The sequence below is a fragment of the Sus scrofa genome, chromosome 9 (genome assembly GCF_000003025.6).
Source record: "Sus scrofa isolate TJ Tabasco breed Duroc chromosome 9, Sscrofa11.1, whole genome shotgun sequence".
In the NCBI taxonomy this organism is placed as follows: domain Eukaryota; kingdom Metazoa; phylum Chordata; class Mammalia; order Artiodactyla; family Suidae; genus Sus; species Sus scrofa.
Window position 1 is genome coordinate 2953663 of NC_010451.4, and position 17352 is coordinate 2971014.

General features: G+C 37.3%; 1 protein-coding gene across 4 annotated transcripts in view; it reads left to right on the forward strand.

Annotated features, from left to right (window-relative positions):
* The window catches only part of LOC110255360 (interferon-induced very large GTPase 1-like), a 49674-nt gene that overhangs the window by 22215 nt on the left and 10107 nt on the right, over positions 1 to 17352 (forward strand). The window lies entirely within an intron of this gene.

Sequence of the window (17352 nt, forward strand, 5' to 3'; positions counted from 1 at the left end):
ATCAAGAAAATTGATGATAAACCCTTAGCCAGACTTATCAAGAAAATAAGAGAGAGGACTCAAATCAATAAAATTAGAAATGAAAAAGCAGAAGTAACAATGATCATCACAGAAATTCAAAAGAGCATAAGAAACCACTATATGCACCTAAACGCCAATAAAACGGAAAACCTAGAAGAAAAGGACAAATTGTAGAAAAGTACAATCTTCCAAGACTAAACCAAGATGAAATAGAAAAGATGAACAGACCAATCACAAGTACTGAAATTGAAACCATGATTGAAAAACCTCCAACAGGAGTTCCCATCGTGGTGCAGTGGTTAACGAATCCGACTAGGAACCATGAGGTCTCGGGTTTGGTCCCTGCCCTTGCTCAGTGGGTTAACGATCTGGCGTTGCTGTGAGCTGTGGTGTAGGTTGCAGACGCGGCTTGGATCCCGTGTTGCTGTGGCTCTGGCGTAGGCCGGTGGCTACAGCTCCGATTCAACCCCTAGCCTGGGAACCTCCATATGCCTCGGAAGTGGCCCAAGAGATAGCAACAACAACAACAACAAAAGACAAAAAGACAAAAAAAAAAAAAAAAAAAACCTCCAACAAACAAAAGTCCAGGACCAGATGGCTTCACAGGCGAATTCCATCAAACATTTAGAGAAGAGCTAACACCTATCCTTCTGAAACTATCCCAAAATAAATGCAGAGAAAGGGACACACCCAAACTCATTCTATGAGGCCACCATCACCCTGACACCAAAACCAGACAAAGATACCACAACAACAACAACAAAATGAAAATTATAGGCCAATTTCACTGATGAACATACATACAAAAATCCTTAACAAAATACTAATGAACCACATCCAACAATACATTAAAAGGATTGTACATCATGATCAGGTGGAATTTATCCTTGGAATGCAAGGGTTCTTCAATATCCACAAATCCATCAGTGTGATACACCACATTAACACACTGAAGAATAAAAACCATATGATCCTCTCAATAGACACAAAAAAGCCTTTGACAAAATCCAACACCCATTTCTGATTAAAAAAAACCCTTCAGAAAGTGGGCACAGAGTGAATCTACCTCAACATAATAAAGGCCATATATGACAAACCCGCAGCTAACATCATTCCCAATGGTGAAAAGCTGAAAGCATCCCTGCTGAGATCAGGAACAAGACAAGGATGTCCATCTCACCACTACTATTCAACATAGTTTTGGAAGTCCTAGCCACAGCAATCAGAGAAGTAGAAGAAATAAAAAGAATCCAAGTTGGAAAGGAAGAAAATTCTCACTATTTGCAGATGACATGATCCTTTACCTAGAGAATCCTAAAGACTCTACCAGAAAACTGTTAGAGCTCATCCATGAATTTGCAAAGTGGCAGGATACAAAATTAATACACAGAAATCGACTGCATTTCTATATACTAACAATGAAAGAGCAGAAAGAGAAACTAGGGAACCAATCCTGTTTACCATCACATCCAAAAGACTAAAATACCTAGGAGTAAACCTGCCTAAAGAGACAAAAGACCTGTACTCTGAAAACTATAAGACACTGATGAAAGAAATCAAAGACGACACAAATAGATGGAAAGATATACCATGCTCTTGGATTGGAAGAGTCAATATTATCAAAATGACTACACTACCCAAGGCCATCTGCAGATTCAATGCAATCCCTATCAAATTACCAGGGACATTTTTCACAGAACTTGAAGAACATATTTTAAAGTTTGTTTGGAAGCACAAAAGACACAGAATAGCCAAAGACATCCTGAGAAAGAAAATTGGAGCTGGAGGAATCAGGCTCCCTGACTTCAGACTATACTACAAAGCAACAGTCATCAAAACTGTATGGTACTGGCACAAAGACAGATACATAGATCAGTGGAACTGGATAGAAAGCCCAGAATTAAACCTGCGCACCTACAGTCAACTAATCTATGACAACGGAGGCAAGGATACACAATGGAGAAAAGACAGCCTGTTCAATAAGGGGTGCTGGGAAAACTGGACAGCCACATGGAAAAGAAGGAAATTAGAACACTCCCTAACACCATACACAAAAATAACTCAAAATGGGTTAAAGACCTAGATATGAGACCAGATACTATAAAACGCTTAGAGGAAAACATAGGCCAACCACTCTTAGACATAAACCACAGCAACATCTTCTCAGATCCATCCACCTCTTAGAGTAATGACAGTAAAAACAAAAATAAATAAATGGGACTTAATTAAACTGAAAAGTTTCTGCACAGCAAAGGAAACCCTAAACAAAACGCAAAGACAGACCAAGAGTGGGGAAAATCTTTGCAAATGAATCGACTGACAAGGGATTCTTCCAAAATTTATAAACACCTCCTAATGCTCAATACCCCAAAAACAAACAACCCCATCAAAAAATGGGCAGAAGATCTAAACAGACAATTCTCCAAAGAAGATTTATGGATGACCAAAAAACACATAAAAAGATGTTCACCATCACTCATGATTAGAGACATGCAAATCAAAACCATGATGAGGTACCACCTTACACCAGCCAGAATGGCCATCATCAAAGTCTGCAAACAAGAAGTGCTGGAGAGGGTGTGGAGAAAAAGGAACCCTAGTACACTGCTGGTGGGATTGTAAATTGGTGCAGCCACTGTGGAAAACAGTATGGTGATGCCTCAGAAAACTAAACATAGAACTACCTTTTGATCCAGCAATCCCACTCCTGGCCATCTATCCAGAGAAAACCATGACTCAAAAGCAACTATGTGCTCCAATGTTCATTGCAACACTATTTTCAATAGCCATACCTGGAAACAACCTAAATGTCCATTGACAGAGGAGTGGATCAAGAAGAAGTGGTACATATACACAATGGAATATTACTCAGCCATTAAAAGGAACGAAATACCAGCATTTTTAGCAACATGGATGGAGCTAGAAATTATCATGCTAAGTGAAGTCAGTCAGACAATGAAACACTAACATCAAATGCTATCACTGACACATGGAATCTAAAAAAAGGAAACAATGAACTTCTCTGCAGAACAGATACTGACTCACAGACTTTGAAAAACTCATGGTTTCCCAATGAGACAGGCTGAGGGGTGGTGGGATGTACTGAGGGTTTGGGATGGACATGCTGTAGGGTTTGGTTGTGATGATTGTTGTATACCTGTAAATGTAATAAAATTCATTAAGAAAAAAAGCAATAAATAAATAAATACTGGGACTATAAGGAGGAGCTAAGAATAATTAGAAAATTCATTTGCAGAGACAAGAGCTGTCACGAAATGTCCCTCTAAAATCTCAAAGAAGATAAGAATGCCCACTCTCACCACTTTATTCAACATAGTGTTGGAAGTCCTAGCCACAGCAATAAGATAAAAAGAAAAAAGAAGTAAAAGTTATCCAAATTGGAGTGGCAAAATTCTCACTGTATGCAGATGGCATGATACTATAATTTAGAAAACCCTAAAGACACCACACACAAAGTACTTGATCCAATCAATGAATTCATCAAAGTAGCAGGATACAAGGTTAACATTCAGAAATTGGTTGCATTTCTGCATATTAACAATGAAATATTAGAAAGGGAATATTAAAAAACAGCAACTTTTAAAATCGAAACCCAAAGAAATAAAATACCTACAAAGAAACCTGACCAAGGAGGTGAAAGGTTTATATTCTGAGAACTATCAAACATTAAACAAGAAAATTAAAGAGGATTCAAAGAGATGGAAAGATATCCCATGCTCCTGGATTTGAAGAACTACTATTGTTAAAATGGCCATACCACCCAAAGCAATCTACAGATTTAATGTGATCCCTATCAAATTACACTTGACGTTTTTTTCACAGAACTAGAATAAATAATCCAAAAATTTAAGGGAACCGTAAATGACCCAGAAAAGCAATCCTGAGGGGAAAAAAAATCAGAAGGCATAATTCTCCCAGACTTCAGACAATCTTATAAAGATACTGTAATCAAGAAAGTGTGGTATTGGTACAAAAACAGACATACGGATCAATGTAACAGAATAGAGAGCTCAGAAATAAACCCAGACACCTACTGGGTTAATTAATCTGTCAATTAATCTTTGACAAAGGAGGAAAAATATAAAACAGGTAAAGACCATCTCTTCAGCAGGCAGTACTGGGAAAACTGGACAGCGGCATGTAAATCAATAAACCTAGAATATACACTCACACCATGCACAAAAATAAACGCCAAATGGCTCAAAGACTTAGACATAAGATATGACACCATAAATCTCCTGGAAGAGAACAGAAGCAAAACATTCTCTGACATAAACTGTACAAGCATTTTATCAGGTTAAACTCCCAAGGCAAAAGAAATAAAAACAAAAATAAACCGATGGGAACTAAAAATTTGCAAGCTTTTGCACAGCAAAGGAAACCATTTAAAAAACAAAAGCAAAAGACTACATATAGAATGGGAGAAAATAGTTGCAAATAATGCAACTAGCAAGGGCTTAATCTCCAAAATATACAAACAACTCACACAAATCAACAACAAATCCAGCCCAATCAAAAAATGGGTAGAAAACCCAAATAGACATTTCTCCAAATAACACATACAGATGGCTAGTAGGGACATGAAAAAATGCTCAACATCACTAATTTTTTTTTTTGTCTTTTTGCCATTTCTAGGGCCACACCCGCGGCATATGGAGGTTCCCAGGCTAGGCGTCCAATCGGAGCTATAGCCGCCGGCCTACACCAGAGCCACAGCAATGCAGGATCTAAGCCGCCTCTTCGACCTACACCACAGCTCACAGCAACGCCGGATCCCCACCCCACTGAGCAAGGCCAGGGATCAAACCCGCAACCTCTTGGTTCCTAATCGGATTCGTTAAACACTGCACCACAACGGGAACTCCAACATCACTAATTATTAGAGAAAAGCAAATCAAAACTACAATGAGGTACCACCTCACACCAGTCAGAATGGCCATCAAAACATCAACAAATAACAAATGCTGGAGAGAGTGTGGAGAAAAGGGAACCTCCTGCACTGTTCGTGGGAATGTAAATTGCTACAACCACTATGGAAAACAGTATGGAGGTACCTCAGAAAACTAAATATAGAGCTACCATATGACCCAGCAATCCCACTCTTGGGCATATACCACGACAAAAGTCATTGTAAAATATACATGCATCCCTATGTTCATTGCAGCACTATTCACAACAGCCAAGATGTGAAAACAACCTAAATTTCCATCAACAGATGAATGGATTAAAAAGTGGTACATATCGGAGTTCCCATCGTGGTGCATCGGAAACGAATCCGCTAGGAACCATGAGGTTGTGGGTTTGATCCCTGGCCTCGACTAAGTGGGTTAAGTTGCCAGCATTGCCGTGATCTGTGGTGTAGGTTGCAGACACAGCTGGGATCCGAGTTGCTGTGGCTCTGGATAGGCTGGCAGCAACAGCTCCAATTCAGTCCCTAGCCTGGGAACCTCCATATGCCGTGGGTGTGGCCCTTAAAAAAAAAAGACAGAAAGACAAAAAAATTTTTTTTAATTTAAAAAACAGAAGTGGTACATATATACAATGGAATACTACTCAGCCATTAAAAAGAACAAAATGATGCCATTTGCAGCAACATGGAAGGAACTAGAGAGTCTCATACTAAGTCAGAAAGAGAAAGATAAACACCGTCATGATATTTATGTTTGGAATCTAAAATGTGGCATAAATGACCCTATCTACAGAACAGAAACAGACTCACACACATAGAGAACAGATTTGTGCTTTCCAAGGGGTAGGCAAGAGGGAGTGGGATGAACTGGAAGTTTGGGGTAGTAGATACAACTATTACATTTAGAATGGATAAGCAATGAGGTCCTACTGCACAGCACAAACTATATCCAGTCTCTTGGGATAGACCATGAAGGAAGATAATATAAGAAAGGGCATACACACACACACACACACACACACACACACACATGACTGGCAAAATTGGCACATTGTAAATTACCTGTACTCTATAAGAAAGTTTAAATTAAAAAAATAAAGCTGTCAAAGACATCATGGGGAGTTTTTGTGTAGATATAAGTTTTCAGCTCATTTGAGTAAATACCAAGTAGCTCAGTTGCTGATCATAGGATATTTGTATAGGGGGCTTGTAAGAGACTGCCATAAAACATTTTGCATTCCTACCAGCAATTCCATCAGCATTTGGCAGTGTCAGTGTTTTGAATTTTAACCATTTTAATTGTTGTGTAGCAGTACCTTGTTGTTTTAATTTATAATTCTCTAATGACAAAGATGGTGAGCATTTTTTCACATGGTTATTTGCCATTTGTATATAACATGTTTTTGGTAAAATATCTGTTCAGGAATGTTGTACTATTTTTAATTGGGTTGCTTGTTTTCTTATTGTTGAGTTTTAAGGGTTCTTTGTATATTTTGGATAGTAGTCTTTTATTAGATATATATTTTTCAGACTTGCTACTAGTCTTTGGCTTATCTTGCCTTTTTTAAAACAGAATTTTCCATAAAACAGAAGTTTTTAAAATTCATGAGGTTCATTTATCAATTTATTCTTCATGCATCATGCTTTTCATTTTGTATCTAGAGCCATCATCAATTCCAAGGTCACCTACATTACCTGCTATGTTATCTTCCAGGAGTTTTAGAGTTTTGTACTGTTTTGAGGCAATTTTGTGAGGAGTGTAAGGGCTATATCTAGATTCATTTTTCGCATGTAGATGTCCAGTTATTCCAGCATCTGTTGTTAAAAGTTATCCTTTCCCCCACTGGATTGCCTTGACTCCTTTCTCAAGATCAGTTGACTATATTTGCATAGGTCTACTTCTGGAACTTCTACTCTGTGCCTCAGTTCTATTCTTTTGCCATTACCACACTGTCTTGATTACTTTTTATAGCTTTATATTATCTTTTTTTCTGTCTTTTTGCTTTTTCTAGGGCTGCTCCCGCGACATATGGAGGTTCCCAGGCTAGGGGTCTAATCGGAGCTGTAGCCACCAGCCTACGCCACAGCCACAGCAACACAAGATCCGAGCCATGTCTGCAACCTTCACCACAGCACATGGCAACGCTGGGTCCTTAACCCACTGAGCAAGACCAGGGCTCGAACCCGCAACCTCATGGTTCCTAGTCAGATTCATTACCCACTGCACCACATCGGGAACTCCTAGTCTTTTTTTATATCCGTACCTGCAACATATGGAAGTTCCCAAACCAGAGACTGAACCTGAGCCGAAACTGTGACCTATGCAGCAGCTGCAGCAACACTGGATCCTTTGACCCATGTGCCAGGCCAGAGATCTAACCTGTGCCTCCAAAGTGACCCAAGCCACTGCAGTTGGATTCTTAACCCACTGTGCCACAGCAGGAACTCCTTTATTCTAAGTCTGGAAGTCTGGGAGTGTCAGTACTCTGACTTTGTTCTTCCCCCAATATTGCTGGCTTTTCTGGGTCTTTGGCCTTCCTTGTAAATTTTAGAATCAGGTTGTTGATATCCACACAGTAACTTGCTGGGGTTTTGATTGAGATTGCATTGTCTCTACACATTAATTTGGGAAGAACTGATGTCGTAACAACATTTTTGGTCTTCCTTGGGGGGCCGTTCTGTGTGCGGGTGGGTATGTGTACATGTGTGCATATCATGTCTCCTTCATCCATTAAGCCATGGACTGATGATTACATTGTTTCCATATCTTGGGTATTGTGAATAATGCTACAATAAACAAGGGAGTGAATATATCTCTTCATTATTCCTCCTTTTACTTCCTTTGGATATATACCCACAAGCGCAATTGCTAGATAATATAGTGATCCTATTTTTAATTTTTGAGGAACATCTGCAATTCCATAGTGGCTAAACCAATAGACATTCTCAGCAACAGTACACAAGAGTTCCCTTTACTCCACAGCCTCACTGGCACTTACTATCTCTTAGCCTCTTGATGAAAGCCACTTTAACAGTGTGCAGTGGGTTCTCATTCTGGTTTGATTTACATTTCCCTGATGATTAGTAACGTTGATCACCTCATACTATGATCGTGACCATTTTACCTCTTCCTTTCCAATTTGGATGTGATTTTCCCTACATTCATTCCTAGGAGATGTACAGTATCAAAAAATTAACTTCCAGTTAATTTTTGTAAAATAGGGCCTCATTTTCGTTTTTCTGCATGTGGTCATCTACTTTTCCCAACATCATTTGGGAAGAGAGTAGACCTTCCCCATTGAGTGTTCTTGGCTCCTTTGTCACGTATCAGTTGACCATCTATATCCAACAGTTTATTTCTGGGATCTCTATTTTGTTTCATTGGTCTCTGTGTCTATTTTTATGCCAGTACCACAAGGTTTTAATTAATACAGCTTTGTAGTATACTTTGAAATCAGGACGTGTGATGCCTCTGGCTTTGTTTTGCTTTCTCAGGATTTCTCTGGCTATTTGGAGTCTTTAGGATTGTTTTTTCATTTCTGGGGAATATGCCATGAGGATTATGATAAAGGTTGCACTGAGTCTACAGATGGCTTTGAGTGGTAAGGACATTTTAACAATATTAATTCTGATGCATGAACATGGGTATCTTTCCATTTGTTTGTGCCTTTTTCAATTTTTTTCATCAAAATCTTGTAGCTTTCATTGTAGAGGTCTTTCACTTCCCTTGGTTAAATTTATTTCTAAATATTTTATTGTTTTGGTGCTACCAGAAATACAATAGTTTATTTCTTTTTTAGATGTTTTTAATGTATATGAACACAACTGATTCCTGTATGCGTCCAGCCTATGGAAGTTCCAGGGTCAGGGACTCAACCGATGCCAACAGCAGTGACTCAAGCCACTGAAGTGACAATGCTGGATCCTTAACCCACAGCACCATAAGGGAATTCACCTTGTTATGTTATTTATATTCTGCAATTTTATTGAATTCATTAATTGGCTCCAACAGTTTTCTGGTTAGTCTTTAGGATTTATAATATTGCATCACCTGAAATTTTATTTCCTCCTTCCCAGTTTGGATGCTTTTATTTCTCTGTCTTGCCTAATTGCTCTAGTTAGGACTTCCAGTACCATATGAAAGGAGAGTGGTGAGAGTGACCCTTGCCTTATTAATAGTAGCTGTGGGTCTGCCATATATCATCTTTATTATGGTTGAGGTATGTTCCTTTTCTACCCAATTTATTCAGGATTTTTATGATGAAAATATGTATTTCATCAAATGCATCTATTGTAATGATCATGTGATTTTTATGTTTCATTCTATTAAGATTATATATCCTGTTTATTGATTTATGTATGTTGAACCATGCTAGCATCCCAAAGAATAAATCCCACTTGGTCCTGCTATGTAATCCTTTAAATGTGTTCTTCAATTCAGTCTGCTAATATTTTACTGAGAATTTTTCACCTACATAATTGGGGTATTGATAGGTAGTTTGCTAGCTGTGTCCTCATCTTTCCTTGTTATCAGGGGATACTGACTTCTCAAGATGACTTTGGGAGTATCCCTCCAGTTCTGTAGAAGAGTTGGGGAAGGCAGGTGTTAATTCTTAAGGTTTAGTAGAATTTTCCAATGAGGCAATTTGGTCCTAGGATTTCCTGTGTTAAGAGATTTTTGATTACTAAGTCAATTTCCTTACTCATTATTGGTCTATTCAGATTTTCTGTTGATTCCTGATTGAGTCTCGGTAAGTTGTGTGTTTCTAAGAATATATTCATTTCTTCTAGGGTATACAATTTATTGGCATATAGTTACTCACAGTAGTCTCTCATGAATCTTTGTATTTCTGTAGCATGAATTTTCGTATCTCCTCTTTCATTTCTAATTTTGTCTTCTCTTTTACTTTGTTAGTTTAAAATTCTGTCATTTTTAGTTATCTTCTCTAAAAAACAGCTATCTGTTTCATTGACTATTTTTCTACTCTTTTTCTGATCTCTATTTATTCTACTCTGATCTTCCTTCCTTCAGCTAACTTTGGGCTTAGTTTATTCTTTTTCTAGTTCACTGAGGCATAAGTTAGATTCTTTTGAGATTTTACCCAATATAAACATGCATTGTTAAAAACCTTATTTTCGGAACTGCTTTTGAAATATCCTATTTTGAAATAGGTTTTGGTGTGCTATGCTTCCATTTTCATTTGTTTTGAGATTTTCTTTTTTAATCTACAAAAGAAAAAATAAAAAGGAGTATCTTTTTATTTTTCCCTGGCCAGCTGGTTGTTCAGGGGTGCATTATTTACTTTCCACACATTTGTAGATTTCTTAGATTTCCTCTTGTTGATTTATAGTTTCATTCCATTGTGGATAGAAAGTGTACTTGGGGGGGGACTGCACCTGGGCTTTAGAGAGGAATGCACATAAGGGCCGAGACTGGAGAGGGGTGTTCACTCCTCAGATCCTGAGTGACTTGGGCACTTTGCTTTCCATAGCTCTAACTATTAGGACCCTCAGAGCATGAGGTGGCCCACTTGCTGCTCTGTAGAGCTGACAGTCTTCTGAGGCCACCCACAATAAGGAGTTGAAATGAGTCAAGTTGGGGTGCCAACTAGGCCCAAGTCAAGAGGGAAGAGGAGAGTTCATCCCCCATGGCCTCAGTAATAGTAGAGTGACCCTTGAAAAAGCATGGTGTGAACTGCATGAGTCCACTTATATGTGAATTTTGTTCAATAAGTACACAAAAATAAATGTGTAGAACATCATGAGCAAGACTTGTATTAAAGCAGATAGCTTATCCTTACACAGGCTTAATTAAGATTTACAGAAAGTAAAGAAAAATTTCCATGGGAAAAATGACAAGAAACAGCGGTTGAGAAATATCAATGATTATTGACAGGAGCATTTCTAAACCCAACATGAAAGAAATCTCAAGGTGTAAGAGATCAAGATAAGCTTGATTGATTTAGGGGATTTTTTCTTTTAATTTCCTAAAACTTGGAGTTCCTATCGTGGCTCAGCGGAAGCAAATCTGACTAGCATCCACCTATCTCTGGCCTCATTCAGTGGGATAAGGATCTGGCATTGCTGTGAGCTGTGGTGTAGATCACAGATGAGGCTTGGATCTGTCATTGCTGTGGCTGTGGTGTAGGAGAGCAGCTACAGCTCTGATTCGACCCCCAGCCTGGGAACCTCCATATGCTGCAGGTGCAGCCCTAAGAAGACAAAAAAAAAAAAAATTTCCTAAAACTTATGAAGATACCACTAAGACTAATCAAAGTGATCAGCCTAATGAAAGAATTCAACAATGTCACAAAAAAAATCACAACTTGTAAAATGTTTATATTGAATTAGAATGCTATTCTCTCTAGATACTCATGTCGCAACAGAAGAAAGGGTGGGGGGAAAACTGTAACTGCAATGTATATATCTAAGGATAACCTGACCCCCTTGCTGTACAGTGGGAAAAAAAAAAAAAGAATGCTATTCTCACTAGAATGAATACTAACCTGGCTGATTCATCATTTATGATGAATTAAATATGTGTTTACTTGTTTTCCATCTTTCAAGGGATAGAACATTGTTTTTAATGATAATATCTGCCAAATTATAAAGATAACTCCCCTCTACCCTTATTATTTTGGTAGTCACAGAAAAACAATTAGACTATCTGGGTTAAAAATCCCAGATCTACATTAGTTGTAGTGCCTTGAATATATCATTTAATTTCTGTGTGCCTCAGTTTCCTCATCTATGAAATGAGAATATCAGTCCTATCTCCTAGGACTCTTGTGCAGATTAAATGAGTTAATATAGAGAAAGCATCAAAATATCTCCTACCAATAGTAATAGTACATATTAGTTGTTATTTGTTATTGATTTTTTATCAGAAGAGCTATGAGTTGGCCTCTCTGACCTGCCTCAACCATGCCTCTGATGCAGAGTCAAAAAGTAGTACTTAAAACTGGGAACTAGTTTTGAAAAAGACTATATATGTATACCTGAGTCACTTTTCCGTGCAGCAGAAATTAACACAACATTGTAAATCAACTCTTCTTCAATAAGATTAAAAGAAAACAAAACTTAGAGCTAGTTAATTCAGGGAAGCATAAACAGTTATTTTGAAATATTTAAGGAGTTCCCGTCGTGGCTCAGTGGTTAACGAATCCTACTGGGAAACGTGAGGTCATGGGTTTGATCCCTCACCTTGCTCAGTGGGCTGAGGATCTCACGTTGCCATCAGTTGTGGTGTAGGCTGCAGACATGGCTCGTATCTGGCATTGCTGTAGCTGTGGCATAGGCCAGCGGCCACAGCTCCGATTGGACCCCTAGCCTGGGAACCTCCATGTGCCATGGGAGTGGCCCTAGAAAAGGCAAAAAGACAAGAGAGAGAGAGAGAGAGAGAGAGAGAGAGAGAGAGGGAGGGAGGGAGGGAGGGAGGGAGGAAGGAAGAAAGGAAGGAAGGAAGGAAGGAAGGAAGGAGAGAAAGAAAGAAAGAAAGAAAGAAAGAAAGAAAGAAAGAAAGAAAGAAAGAAAGAAAGAAAGAAAGAAAGAAAGAAAGAAAGAAAGAAAGAAAGAAAGAAAGGAAGGAAGGAAGGAAGGAAGGAAGGAAGGAAGGAAGGAAGATAGATTTAGGTAGATTTGAGTCAAATAAGTTTTTATTTTTCTATTAGAACATAAGACGCCTTATTTTAATAGACTGAGATTTTCCCCTCTGTGATTCATTTACAATCTTAATTTGGAGAAAGCTGTTAAAATTTTAGAGAGGAATTTTAAACATTTCACATTTAATTTAAACATTAAATATTCTGAACTGTGCTATGAGAAAAAAAATTATAGAGTTGTCTTACAATCTTTCACAAATTGTGGCCACTGATAAACCAACCCTCCCCCCCCACTAGCTTCTTCTGAGTGAAAAGTCATATTTTTAATGTTATTGTATTGGAAGATCATAATAAAAATTATGTATCAATGAAGATAACTATTATTATTCCTTTAATAAATTACTTAGTTTAAAATTGATCCTGGTGTAACAAAAAGACCCCTAAATTAGAAAAAGAAAATATACTGGGTATCATGTCAATCTTTATATGTACTAAGTTTTGTTTTGTGTCCTATAATGGGATCTATCCTGGAAAATATTTTGCACATACTTGATAGCAATGTTTACTCTGCTACTGTTGCATGAAATGTTCTATAAATGTCTGCTTGATCTGTTTGTTCTAATGTATGTTTCAAATCCAGTATATCCTTGAGGATTTTCTGTCCAGATGCTATATCCATTAGTGAAAGTGGAGTACTGAAGTCCTACTGTTATTCTATTGTTGTCTATTTCTCCCTTCAGATCTCTTAGTATTAGCTTAATATATTTAGGTGCTTTGATGTTGAATCTGTATTATTTATGATTGGTGTATCTCTTGATGAATTGATTCCTTTATCATCATATACTGACATTCTTTGTCTCCTATTACCATTTTTAGCTTAAAGTCCATTTTTTTCTGATATAAGTACAGATAACCTCCATAAACACACCTCTTTTTGTTTCCACATCCAGAGTATCTTTTTCCGCCCCTTCACTTTGAGCCTGTGTGTCTCCATGAAACTGAAGTGAACCTTTTGTAGGCATTGTATATATAACTGAAGGGTTTGTTTTTTTTTTTTTAATTTTTCAAGCCACTCTGTGCTTTTTGGTTAATCCATTTATATTTACAGTAATTATTCACATGTAAGGACTTGTTAATGACAAATTTATCACTTGCTTTCTTGTATTTCCATCGTTTCTTTTTCCTTCTGTTTCTGAATACCTTCGTAAATTGATGATTTTCTCGGTGATATGCTGTTTCCCCTTTATCATTTGTGAATCTACTCTAGGTTTCTGCTTTGTGGTTATCCTAAGTCTTACATAAAAACATCTCATAGATCAAATAGTTCAGTTTTTATTTTTTTTTCTTTTTAAGGCCACACCTGGGGCATATGGAAGCTCCCAGGGTAAGGGTCAAATTGGAGCTGCAAGTGCTATGCCACAGCCACAGCAACACCAGATCTGAGCCACATCTGTGACCTATGCTACAGCTTGAAGCAATGCCAGATACTTAGCCTGCTGAGCAAGGCCAGGGATCAAACTCATATCCTCAAGGACACTATGTCATGTCCTTAACTCACTGAGCCACAATGGGAACTCCTCAAGAGTCCATTTTAAGTTAATAGCAACTTAATTTTGTTCACCTATAAGAGCTTTATACTTTTATCACCCTACCCTTTACATATTTAATGTCATAATTTACACATTTTCATTCTGTGTATTTATTATTATAGTAGCTATAGTTACTTTTATACTCTCTTCCGTTAACATATACTATAGTAAAGTGGTTAACACTCCATTCTATCACAGAATTATATACTTCTAAATATTTACCTTTAATAGCAGACTGTATGCTCCCATATGTTTTCCTTTCACTAATTAATCTTTTAGTACCACCTTGAATTTTCAGCATCCTTGCAAGTCAGGTTAAGTGGTGATAAACTCCCTCAACTTTTGCTTGTCTGAGAAAGTCTCTACTTCTCTTTCATATCTGAAGGATAACTTTACCAGATAAAATATTCTTGGCAGGCAATTTTTTTCATTCAACACGTTGAATATGTTGTTCCACTCTCCCTGGCCCCTAGGTTCTGCTGATTGCCTAATGAGGGTAGTTTTATACAATACAATCTTTTCTTCTGGTTGCTTTTCAAATTCTTTATTCTGATTTTTTTCTTTATAAAATATCTCATAGAATTGTCTTTTCATATTGATGTAACAGGGTGCTCTCGTAGCTTAGTAAATTTGGCTGTCCAATTTCCTCCCCAGGTGTAGGATGTTCTTAGCAGAAATTTCTTTAAAAGTAATGCATTCTTTAAAAAAAAAGTAATGCATTCTTATTTTATTCTTATTTTATATTATAATAATATAATATTATTCCATAGATGTGTGTGTGTGTATAACTTCTTCATCCATTAATCTTTTGATAGACACTTCAGTTGGTTCTATAGCTTGGCTATTATAAATAATACTGCTGTGAACATTAGTGTGCATGCATCTTTTCAAATTATTGTTTTCACTTTTTAAAAAAATATACAGCCAAGAGTAGAATTGCTAGATCATATCATAGTTCTAGTTTCAGTTTTCTGATGAATCTCCATACTGTTTTCCATAGTGGCTGCACCAATTTACAGTCCCACCAATAGAAGTTCCCACTGTGGCACAGTGGAAACGAATCCAACCAGTATCCATGAGGATGCAGGTTCGAACCCTGGCCCCGTTCAGTGGGTCAGGGTTCCAGCATTGCCATGAGCTGTGGTGTAGGGTGTAAACATGGCTTGGATTGTGCATTGCCGTGGCTGTGGTGTAGGCCAGCAGCTGTAGCATCAATTCAACCCCTAGCCTGGGAACGTCCATATGCCATGGGTGCAGCCCTAAAAAGAAAAAAAAAGAAAAAAGAAATAGCATACTAGGGTCCTCTTTTCTCCACATTTGTCATCTCTGGGAATTTGATAATAGCCATTTTGAAAATGTATATCTTATTGTAGTGCTGATTTGTATTTCTCTAATGATGAGTAATGCTGAGCATTTCTTCATGTACTGTATATCTTCTTTGGAAAAATGTCTATTAAGTTCTTCTGCTCCTTTCTTAATCATGTTGTTATTCTGATATTGAGTTGAGGAGTTCCTATTGTGGCTCGGTGGGTTAAGGACACAATGTTGTCTCTGTGAGAATGCCGGTTTAATCCTGGCATGGCTCAGGGGATTAAGGATCCAGCATTGCCGTGAGCTGTGGTATAGGTTGAAGATGTGGCTGGGATCCACACTGCCATAAGCTGCAGCATAGGTAGCAGATGCAACTTGAATCCAGTGTTGCCATGGTTGTGGTGTAGGCCACAGCCACAGCCCCAATTCAATCCCTGGCCCAGGAACTCCCATATGCCTCAGGTGTGGCCAAAAAGAAAAAAAAAAGACATTGAGTTGAATGAGCTGATTATATATTTTGGACATTAACATCTTAGCTGATATATTATTTGCTGATATTTTCCAGTAGGTTGTCTTTTCATTTTGTCAATGTTTCTTTTGTTTTTGTTTTTGTTTTTTGCTGTGCCTACAAGCTTTTAGGTTTATTTAGGTCCAATTTGTTTATTTTTCCTTTAGTTTCCTTTGCCTCACAAGACATATGCAAGAAATTTTGCTATGACTTAGGCCAAAAAGTATTCTGCCCAAGTTATTTCCTATGAGTTTTATGTTTTCAAGTCTTACATTTAGATCGTTTTGATTTTATTTTTGTATATGGTGTAAGGAAATATAATAATCTCGTGCTTTGTTTTTATTGAAGCATAGCTAATTTACAATATTGTGTTAGTTTCATGTGTACAGAAGAGTGATTCAGGACATATATATATATATATATATAATAACCTACAATCAAAAATGTTAAAATATACATATACACAAAAACACATACATACATATAGGTGTGTATTTTAACATTATTTTCCATTGTATATTATTACAAGATACTGAATATAGTTTCCTGTGCTAGATAGCTAATCTTTGTGGCTTTTCCATTTCATGCATAGTAGTTTCTATATATTAATCCCATACTCATAATTTCTCCTTTCCCCCTTCCCTTTACCATTTGGTAAACACAAGTTTATATTCTATGTCTGTGCATCTGTTTTTGTTTTATATATATAAATATACATATTTGTATTTTTTAGATTCAACACATTGGTGATATCATATAATATGAGTTTCTCTGCCTGATTTACTTCACTTTATGTCTATCAATGTTGCTGCAAATGGTAATATTTCATTCTTTTTATGGCTAAATAATAGCCATGTTTAGGCTACTTTTTTGCATTTTTTAAGATTTTTATTTTTTTCTATTATAGTTGATTTACAATGTTCTGTCAATTTCTGCTATACAGTGAAGTGACCCAGACATACATATAGATAGAGAGACAGAGATAGATGGATGGATAGATAGATAGATAGATAGATAGATAGATAGATAGATAGATAGATATTCTTTTTCTCACATTATCCTCCATCCTGTTCAATCACAAGTGACTAGATATACTTCCCTGTGCTATACAGCAGGATCTCATTGCTTATCCACTCCAAATGCAACAGTTTGCATCTGCTACCCCAAAATTCCCAGTCCATCCCACTCCCTCCCCCTCCCAGGGCTATTGTAAATAGTTCATGAACAATGGGGTGCATGTATCTTTTTGAATTATATTTTTCATCTTCTCTGAATACATGCTCAGGAGTGGCACTGCTGAATCATATGATAGCTCTACTTTCAATTTTTTAAGGAACCTACCTGCTGCTTTCCATAGTGGTTGCATCAATTTATGTTTCCACCAACAGTGAA